Source organism: Poecilia mexicana, unplaced genomic scaffold (genome assembly GCF_051168715.1).
Source record: "Poecilia mexicana isolate PSO_F unplaced genomic scaffold, ASM5116871v1 scaffold_15, whole genome shotgun sequence".
Taxonomy (NCBI): domain Eukaryota; kingdom Metazoa; phylum Chordata; class Actinopteri; order Cyprinodontiformes; family Poeciliidae; genus Poecilia; species Poecilia mexicana.
The window spans coordinates 2,778,729-2,788,715 of NW_028263384.1; the positions used below are offsets into that span (position 1 = coordinate 2,778,729).

At 36.3% G+C, this 9,987-nt stretch overlaps 1 long non-coding RNA gene across 1 annotated transcript in view; it reads left to right on the forward strand.

Moving 5' to 3' along the window:
- LOC106913453 (uncharacterized) overlaps window positions 1-8,993 on the forward strand; it is a 131,196-nt gene extending 122,203 nt beyond the window's left edge. Inside the window, exon 3 of the long non-coding RNA XR_015765445.1 lies at window positions 8,976-8,993. This is a non-coding gene — a long non-coding RNA (uncharacterized LOC106913453). The remainder of the gene's footprint in view (window positions 1-8,975) is intronic.
- Window positions 8,994-9,987: the final 994 nt, after the last annotated feature.

The following is a 9,987-nucleotide window of genomic DNA, read 5'->3' on the forward strand; positions in this document are numbered from 1 at the left end:
CCCATTTCAAGAAAACTTCAGTGCCATTTTAGGGTCACCTAGATTCTTTTGGGACAAACAGAACCACTAATGTGGGTATGAACGTTTCCTTATAACACGAATAACGGAAACAACTTGTGTGGTTAGGGGACCAAAACTAACTTCATCCCAGGTCCCACATTCCCATAAACATGACCCTGTACATGGCACTTCAGGGGTATTAAAGCAAAATTTACTTTTTTGAACTTTACATCACATTATGTTATTCGATTCCTTCATGGATGTTTGAGAAATCCTGGCAATGGTTGCCACAGGAGATTTCTGCCTATTTAACATTTGTTATGTTACAAAGCTCAGAGTCAGCATAAAGACGGATGACTTTAACCAAAACCACTCCATTTAAGGAAAACACCTGGTGGCCAACCTGTAATCCACTAAAGAGAAAAGTTATTAAATGAATAAACAAATAAATAATTAAATAAAAAACCCAGAAACTCTTGGAGTTTTAACAGCAATAATTAGCTTTATGAATTAGCTGCCAATGTCTGTTACTAATAAAACGAGTGAATTTAATGTCTCATAATTATTAATTATTAGAAATGTCAGCTTGCTTTTGTGTAATGAAAACAAAAACATTTCTGGGGAGAATTTCATAGAAGAGTCACTCAGCTAATGAGTATTAAGTACTTTCAACAGTTTCATCCATTAATTAAATGAGTGGCAGAGGGGAGAACATGGAAACGGGGAAAAAAACATTTTTGCTGTCCGCTCATGATTCTCTCTGTTTTTCCATAACACCGTTAAACACCAGAATGAGCCAGGCTGCTTTCATGTCCTTTTTTTTTTTACAAGCGAATGATAAGAGCATTGTTGTGGATTATTTTAATGACACAGCATGTAATCAGGGGCTTTCTTTCTGGAAACGAACATCATGCTTCTCTGAGTGGTTTAAGGGGCGGCTAAGGGCATGATTAATAACAGCTTGTTATGTTCTTCATTTTTGATGGATTGTTCGCTGCTATGATGCCTCAGAATGTATTTGGACATGCTACATAGCTTATGCTATATGTTTATGTTTCAGCTAACAAACACTGTCTTGCAAAAGTATTCACATTCCGTCAACTTTCCCTTAATTTTGTTGCAAAACGACCAGAAAGCTAAACGGATTTTAAGTTATGTCCTCACATCAAGTGGAACAATGTAGAGACTGAAAAGTGGAAGAAAAACTAAAACCTAATGTTTATGATTAGCGTTTTGACGTTTTGCCAGCTTTGAAAACATTTAGTGCACTTAGCTTTTCCTAAATTGATTTTAAGTGGAAGCTTGTGCTTTAGCATTAACTTCTGCTAAATACCTTGTTGCTATAGCTTTTACTGGAACTAATGTTTATGATTAGCGCTGTAGGGTTAGCACAGCTAGTGCTTTAGGTTAGCGGTTCCCACCACTGCCTTCCTCCTTATGTTCACCAGACTTTCTGTTGGTCAATCACATAAAATCCAAAAAGTCCAACAAGGGTGAATACTTTAGCAAGGCACTGTAAAGACTGCAAAAATATTCAGCGTTTACTTCCTTCTGGTAGAATCAATAAGTAATTTCCTTTGCTTTCCTGATGAGGAAAAGTAATAAATAAACCAACTCCAACAAAACACTTAACTTTGTCATTCATGATGCTGGTTTTTGGTCCCAAATCAATCAAAAACAAGGAAACAAGCTCAATCCATTACATCAACGTGAAACACTAATTAAGATGGATGTGGCAGTCATTGTGAGCAGCTTAATGGCTGCTGTTATTTATGAGTAGTGCAATCATATGACCAGGAGAGTATATTACAGAGATGTATCAGCCTTCTTTTACCCGTCAGTAGTTTGATATTTGAGTCACTGCTCGTACAAATACTAATTGCAAAATAGACAATTGAATTCCTTCAGAATGTATTACATTTCAGACGCAGCACTTCTCTGATCAGAGCTCGCTTTTCCAGATGAACAATGGCTTCACTGATACAGTCTGCACACACCTAAAAACAAACAGTTGGTAGAAACAGCAGCTAAACAAGGAGCATCCTCCGCCTGCCTAATGGAAGAGCATCAATACGAACTCAGCAGGAGGGAACCATTTTATGAGACGATCGATCCACGAGCCTTTACATGAAGTGAAACGCCGAACACTCGAGAAAAGAAATGAAAATCTGCTTACTTCCCAGACAAAGAGAGCTACATCGTGAATTGGACGGCAGAGTAAAAACATCAAATGAATCAAGAACAATCAGAAAAAAGTTTCATAGCAAAGTCTCATTTTCTCAAGTTTCTCTAAAGTGCAATACCAAATATTTCTGTTTTGAAATTATTTTGACAAACAGACTTTTGAGTTCAAATATGGTTTAGGAAGCAGCTTTTCCTACAGTAGTTGCTACTCTGCTGATGTTTAGAAAGACCCAACATTATCCTTTTTCTTGCAGCAGCATACAGAGAAAACTTTTACCATAACTATATTTATTAATATTAACATCACAAGTTAGGAATAAATGTTTTTGAACAAAATCCCAAGTGGCACCCTTGGCGATCACTTTAAATTAGATTTACTATTTTTTATATATGGACACGGCCCACCACTGTGCTAATTGCATTAATATGTATTTTAACACTAAAGAACTAATCACAAGCATTAGCTCTGCTAAGACTAAGATGCTATCCATCATAGTATTTAGCAGAAACTAATGCTAAGGCACTATACCAACATTGTATTTAATGGAAGTTAATCCTAAAGTCCTATATTAACATGGTATTTAGCAGAAACTGCTAAAATGCTATACAAATATGATATATCACTGAGTGCCTTTAGATCTAGACTAAAAGCTCTTTACAGTTGCCTCTGAAACAAAATCGATTAAGAATTAATGATGGCACTTCATTAAATGTAATGTTTCGATTATTGATTCTATGTTCCATGATTGTGTTTTTGTGATGTAAAGCACTTTGAAATACCTTGTTACTGAAATAAAATTTGATTGATTGATTGATATTTAGCGTAAGCTAATGCTGAAGTGCTATACCAACATGGTATTTAGTGGATGCTAATGCTAAAGTGCTATAACCACACCAGTAAGAGAAACCTGACCCCTACCACTTGGGGAAAATCAGTTCTGATGTGTTTTACCATAAACATTAGTATATTAGAAAACATTGTGATGTGCACACAATCCATCTATCCATCCATCCATCCATCCATCCATCCATAGAGCTGACACTAAATAATGGGGAAAATGGCCAGAGAAACAGAAACTTTGAAACTAAAAGCAAAGAAGTGAGACTAATATGTTCATGGCCTCATCCTATGATGACAGCTCTGCAGCTCTGGGAACACATGTGCATGTGCAAGTGTGTGCCTGGATTTTTCATTCTTCATTTCATCAGAAATCCAACCAAAGCTGCCAATCCCAAAAGATACATCAGCGTTTCCCTCATGAACACAGCTTTCAGGGTCTCTCAGCATCATCGCACCGTCTGAGTGCAAACTCCACACCAGGACTAGACTGAAGTGCATGGATGCACATGTAGTGTGTGTGCAGCCTTACATGTGTATGTAGTCCCGACAGGACATCTGCAGACACAAAGACTTCACAAATTTATTGTGATTTAGAAACATTTCATGTCTTTTTAAAATCCTTTAAAGCATTTCTGTTTTTGAGTTTTTCTGCATAAATGGCAACAATCAACAACAACCTGATGTGGTCCTGATTCTAAATTAACTGAAAATACGCTGCACTTAAAAAATAAAGGAGTCATCAATCTCAAACTGTCTAAAAGGGGCGGTGTTACGTGTTTTCATGGACATAGTACCATTTCATAGCACAGTCAAGAACTATGTCACCTTCAGTTTTTACAAAAATGCAGAAATTATTAAAAAGGACTGAAAATTATTTTACTTTGTAAATTACCACCTTGAAATGTTTCTTTAAAAACTCCTGGTCTTTGTGAAACTCTGACCTCAGGAAGTCATCACAACAAAAAAAGAAAAGAAAAAAAAGAGCTTGTTTTAATTTATGTTATTGATTCATAACTTATCTCAACAGGCCTAGCCGCAACTGATGATGGTAAATATATTGAGCACCATAAAGCACCCATAAACCTGACTCCCTGAGCAGTGAGCCATACTACTCGTATGTAAAATACTGCTAATATGTTAATATATTGTAAAAGTAATTGTACTGCTTATTTTATCTTTTTATTCATATTGTCATGTTATAACTATAAACTCTAGCAATTTGTCTTGGTATTTTGAAGTTGCTCTGTGTTGATGGGACTGAATAAAAGAGAATCCAAGAGGAAAACCTGCAAAACATTTGAACCTGAGCTGAAAGTTCATTATCCAGCAGGTAATATCAATACATGCCACACTTTGTAATTTCCGATAGAATTCTTAGCATGGCATTTTTTATGCACTGTAAACCAAGCATTGGTTTGAAAAAATGACAAAGTGTCCCTTTACAATCATTGTTATTCCTGCTTTCACAAGCGGTGCCACCTCCCTTAGAAGACGCCAAAGAACCTTCCTGAATAAAAATCAGTCGAGTGTCGCTTTAATATTCAGCCCATTCTGCACTGTCAAGAGGCAATAATTTATTCATAGTCGATTCTAATTTTCATTTTGGGTAAAACTGTCCTCCGCAGAAAGAGATAGGGGGCGAAAGATGAAAGGAGGAAGAGGTAGTGCTGGCAGGGACTTTGATCAGGGTTGAAGAGTGAAGATTAATCTTGTTGTCAGGGATGGGTGGCAATGTGAGGCACGCTGTGTTTCCATCTATCTCTGCTCCAGCTGCTGGGTTTGGCCCTGATCTCCTGCCCGCAGAGGGAGGAGAAGAGGGGAAACTGAAATGGAAAACTCACAGGTAGAGCCCCCGTCAGAAAGCTCCACCTGAAAAGTTTTCATGTGGGAAGGACGGCAGTGATGGGAGGCTTTAGAAACGGAAGATGAAAGAAAAATGACTTTTTATTTCCGAATTGAATGTGTTTTTTATTTTGATATATTGTGTCTTTTTAAGACTGTTCCTAACTTCCTTGAGAATGAAAGCTCAGGTCTTTGTGGTATGTACTGATGGCAGTTTTCAACATTTTACACACAAATGAAACCTTATAGAACTGTTTTAAGTAAGTTCTATTTGTTTTATTGTCTGGACAGAATCTAAACCGCTTCAATAGAAAAATTGATTCCTGGATTAAGAATCGTTTCAGAATCAAAACTTGCTTTAGAATTGAATCATGACTCCGAAAATCAAAATCAAATTGCTTAACACTGTTTGTCCTGTCATTAATAGACTTTCTCTTAAAGTCTATTAATGACAGGACAAACAACCATGCACACACACACACCTAGGGAGAATTTGGAGAGGTCAATTAACCTGACAGTCATGTTTTTGGACTGTGGGAGGAAGCCAGAGTACCTGGAGAGAACATGCAAACTCCATGCAGAAAGACCCCAGACTGGGAATTGAACCCAGGACCTTCTTGCTGCAAGGCAACAGTGCTACCTACTGCACCACTGTGCAGCCAACATTTGCAGTTAATAATGATTATTACAAACTGCAAATGTGCAGATGTGACCTGGTGGGTGGCTCTGACAGTCTAATGTCTCTCACAGAAGAAAAGAGGACAGTGGTTGATCTTTAGTACTTCGCCGAAGCAGATAAGATTGATGGAAGAGATCAGCCGGTCACGGATCTCCCAAAATTAAGGAAATTGGTGCCAATTTATTAGTGCACTCCTATTAAGTACTGCGGCTATGTTCGAAGAAAAAAGGGCATTCAGAGACACTCTAAATCAGTGTTTCTGAACCAGGGCATTCTGGGTAAATACAACCAAAACAAAGTGTTTAGTGCTAGTGGAAGAAAAGGCTTGTGGTCTTTTATCAACGACAAAAGAGAAATCTTACAATCACTAGAATATGTCACTACTATATTTTTGTTTACATTTTGCAAAGGAAGAAATTATGCTCAGATTTTTCTTTAGAGGTTTTCATGTTATTTCCTGAAGTGGTTCTTGGCGCAGCGCCACCACAGGCGAGGAGGAGAACAGCTGTTTCAGTGGGTTTTGGTTTGGTGTGGAAGAGAACCGCATCAGAGCCGCATCAGCTGAAAATGTAACAATGGACTAAGCAATTAAGTTTTCAGCTAAGGGCCTTTATTTATTTATTTTCATTGTTTGCAGTAGTAGGTCTCATTTACGCTATAAAATAAAATATCACAAAAATGTATTTTGTCTCGGTTTGGAAAAGGAACCCTACCAGAACCACAAACTTTAATATTGTTTTTTATGATTGATTCTACTTGGCCTGTTTTTTATCTACTGCTGTTGTTTCAGTATTTGTCCTCCTTAATTTCTAAGAAAATCAGGGTTTGCTCCTTGGGTCTGTGCTTTGTATGTTTTGTTTGCTCATTGACTTTCATAGAATTGTTTCTTTTCTAAGGTTTTCTTGGGGTGGATTATTGATTTGAACCTGCTAAGAGGTTGAGTCAGCCACTCCAGATTTCTTGTGTGCTAGGTTTCATTTGATCAGATTTCATTTCTTCAGGAAGCCTGTCTGAGTGCTGCCACATGGATGATCTTACATATGGCAGATGTGGAAAAGCATAATAAAAATAAAAAACAATGCCGTCATTAGCCACCGTGAATTGTACAGTGCAGCGTCAGGTTGTATACTTTCCACATTTTCTCACCAGCCAAACTGAAGTTGGTGTCAGTCTGATGTATGGTTTTCTTCAATTATTCAAAAATGGTTTCTTTCTTGTTTTCCAGCGTTCAGAAATGTTGAGTTACAAGAAACAACGTGAAGAAGATAAAAAAAATAAACATGAAGCAATTTGCTGCGAGTCAGTCTGTGATCCGAGAGTTTTGTTTACTAGATACATATTCTATGTGCAATCTGTTTATGTTTGGTTCCAAATTCAGATAGAGTCATCTTCTGAAGGGCTTCACATTTTTAGTTCAGAAACAACTTTTATCTCATCTGTAAAATCCAAACCTTTGAACCAGCTAGGGCCTTGATACCCTGCAACTTTTTGCATTCAGTCATGTATTTAATGTATTTTATTTAAACTTTATGTAACAAATCCACGAAACATTTCAAATTATTTTTGAATTAGAAAATGGTCACAAAGAGATGCAGCAAAGCTGTGGAAGAAGGTTTACTATGAGACCAAAATGTAACTTTTCAGTTTTTCTGTGGCAGAAAAACTAATACTGTACATCACACTGAACACGTCTTCCCCCACGGACGAGGAAGTTTGGTTAAGAGCTTGTTGCAGGCTGATGTACTGTTATGTGGGATGATTGTTATTGGTGAAGCTTGGTTGCTACAGTTTCTACACTTAATACAAAGTTGACATCTTCCAGTGTGAAAGTCTAACAGGAGATTACTGACCAAATGTCAGTGCATGTCACGTTTGGCGAGACAGCATGTCAGTCAAAAAGGTGTTTCCTTTTTATGACATTTGTGTTGAGAGACGAGAACTTCAAAGACTTTAGGGCCAAAACATGGAGCTGAGCCTTTAAGTGCCTCAAATATCCAAGGAGATTAAAGTCTGTGGTCAAGTATTTCATAATACAGGGAGAAAAAAAAGGTAAAAGACTGTCTGTGTCAGAAAATATTAGAAGCATCTCACAAATCTCCTAAATTAATTTATTTTTATAAGAAATATTAGAAATACTTTGAAGACAAAATGGTGAATAGTTGCGTTTTTTTTTTCTTCTGAAATTTGATTTTATATATAAAACAAAAATATTGGCAGAAACATTTGTGAGAAAAAGTGGAAATTCTGTGTTGTGGTTAAGGTCAAAATATTGTATAAAGTGGAAATAATAAAGACTAGGAGTGTGTCTCAAACTTGTTTACATAATTAAAACTAAAATGTGTTCTAGATTCCATGTGTTAATATGACAATGCAGATTGAACTACCTATTTCGTTCTAAAAGTTTGTCTCTTGCTGAGTTGTACCTCGTTCACATCAGCTTGATGCACACAGTGACAAACGACAGCAGACAGCAACAGTTGGACATTTACAACTTTCTTGTGTTGAGTCTATAACCTGCATGAACACATCTATGTGTACCAGCTTAAAATTTCACAACTATGAATTACACCAGCCGTCTGGCTGGATGAGGATGAGGAGTGACAGTCGCCTCATCACACAAGTTCCACAAGTAATGAAAGAGTCTTTAAAACAAAATGGCTTCCTTTAAATCTTCCTGAATATAAAAACATAGAAAACTGAGAATCCTCAGAAATATTTGGTTTGAGACAGTAAAACATTTTTTTGAAAATGTGAATACAGTAGTAGTTTTTGATAATGGTAGTTTCCCAGGGCAGCATCAGAAAGTGGAGGGGCATCCAAGAAGTATAAAAATGAAATAAATCTTATCCGTTAGTTGTCCCATGAATAAGTTTGCCATTATTTGTATTCATTGTTAATGTTGTAAGTTTCCCTTAGGTACTATTGAGTGAACAGTACATTACATAAAAAAAATAATTAAAAATTAAATCAGAATCCGTACATTTATTAGTTGGCAGAAGGAAAAGCTAGCTTCTTCTAAAAACCACAACTCTTTCCATATTTACATTTCAAGCTTACAAATTTAGGGATAGTGATTAATTGTAATTAATTTGATTAATTGTAGTTAATCACAGCAATAGATTGAATGCTACAATGCTCAAAATTTTTTAACTAAGACATTTTTGACAACTAGCAAATGTAAAAATTTCATCAACCTGTTGATTTACATTTCTGTCACCACAGGGCAGGTTTGGACTCATCTGCACATGACACATGGTCACAGGACATGAGCATCTTAAGGATGTGCACACATACTCTCAGAAATTCAGCACAGGCAGACCCTCCGGTACATAAAATCTCACACATGCACAGAAGTCATTTTAGGTTAAATATGGAGAGGGAAGTTAGTGATTGGAACTCAAGAGGCCTTGAGGGATTTAAACTTTTTAGGTGAAAAAAAAAAAAAAATCAAAGAAACCTGAGTTTCTCTCTGGAATATATAATCTCATAGTGGCAGTATGAGAGGGTTTTGGATTAAGTGTTCAACTGTTTTATCTTCACCTACTTTACCACAAACACTTACAGGCTTTCAATGCATTGTGTGTATTGGGGTTTTGCCTCCCGGTGGGCGACGGTGTCCTGCTCGAATCTAATAGCGGTTGTTTCAGCAGGAGCTGCAGCGCGGACAGAAACGCAGCAGAACACAGAATTATCAAAGCAGGTTGCAAATTCCACTCCAGCAAACCTCAACAGTGGCATGGCACAGCAAACACAAACCTTTGATGCGTTTCTTCCAAGTTAACACATAGGACTAGTAATACTCAACCAGTCTGACTCGACTTACAGAAAAATGTATAAAGCGGACTAAAAAAAAATAGAAAAGATTTGTTATGCTTCAGAAAAATGTGCAAATTTTATCCAGTGCTTCTCAATGTTCCACACCAGCAGTTCCTGAACTTTTTCATGCCACGGCCTGCCAAAAAGCATATAAAGTAACATCAACTTTTTGAATGGTTTTTATTTACAATTCAATAAATTATTTATTACATTAGCATAAATGCTGCTTCATACCATCTGATTTTAGATGGCTAAGAGTTCTGTTAATATGATCAGATAGTATACTGACTTATTTACCAAATAACACAATTGTACATCACCCACATGGGTAATATTTCATGTTAATCATATCAAAATTTATTTTATTGTCACAGTTATAATTTTCTGCAGCCGTGTCCTCCACTTCACTGCTGGACGTTTCCTTTGGCCTTTTTGTCGTGCATCAGAAATAACATTTCAATCAATTGTTTTATTTTATATATTAATTAATATAATAAAACACAATGTAATATAACACAAACATATTATGTACGTAAATCAATTATTTTAATTTATATTTTATGATTAAAGAAAATTATTGAATAACAGAAAAAAATGATTAAAAAAAAATTTACTATTAAAAAAA